The 435-nt window shown below is 31.0% G+C and overlaps 1 protein-coding gene across 3 annotated transcripts in view; it reads left to right on the top strand.

Annotated features, from left to right (window-relative positions):
- The window catches only part of LOC116845132 (protein THEM6), a 17,121-nt gene that overhangs the window by 14,255 nt on the left and 2,431 nt on the right, over window positions 1-435 (top strand). The window lies entirely within an intron of this gene.

The raw sequence follows: 435 nt of genomic DNA, 5'->3' as shown, positions 1-435 counted from the left end.
TTCGAAAACTAAGACCGGCAGACAAAAATGTTTCAGACAAAAGTTATATGAGACGATGGGCGACACAAGAAGGTACCATTGGTTTGACCTTGCGTGACCCCGCCAAGGTCAGGTCGAGGTCAATTATCCAGCCGAATAAATTATTGGTTTTAATAATAAGCCAAATAAATTATTGGTTTCAATAATATTTTACTCGAATTCTATTAACTTTACTGAAAAATAGCAAGAGATAAGAATTGTCTATTTTCTTCTCATAGAGCTCTGAGATTTTTTTCAAAATTTTTGATTAAATTTTTAGTATTGCGTTTCCTTGCATTTTCTTGAAATACTAAAAAGTTAATAAAAAATTCTGAAAAAGATCTCAGAGCTCTATGAGAAGAAAATAGATAATTTTTATCTCTTGTCATTTTTCGGTAAAGTTAATGGAATTCGAGT

The sequence above is a fragment of the Odontomachus brunneus genome, unplaced genomic scaffold, assembly GCF_010583005.1.
Source record: "Odontomachus brunneus isolate Ranch 3 - 2012 unplaced genomic scaffold, Obru_v1 Obru_scaffold_049, whole genome shotgun sequence".
In the NCBI taxonomy this organism is placed as follows: Eukaryota; Metazoa; Arthropoda; class Insecta; order Hymenoptera; family Formicidae; genus Odontomachus; species Odontomachus brunneus.
Note: the sequence above shows the minus strand (reverse complement) of the source record. Positions and strands in the feature narration are given on the sequence as shown.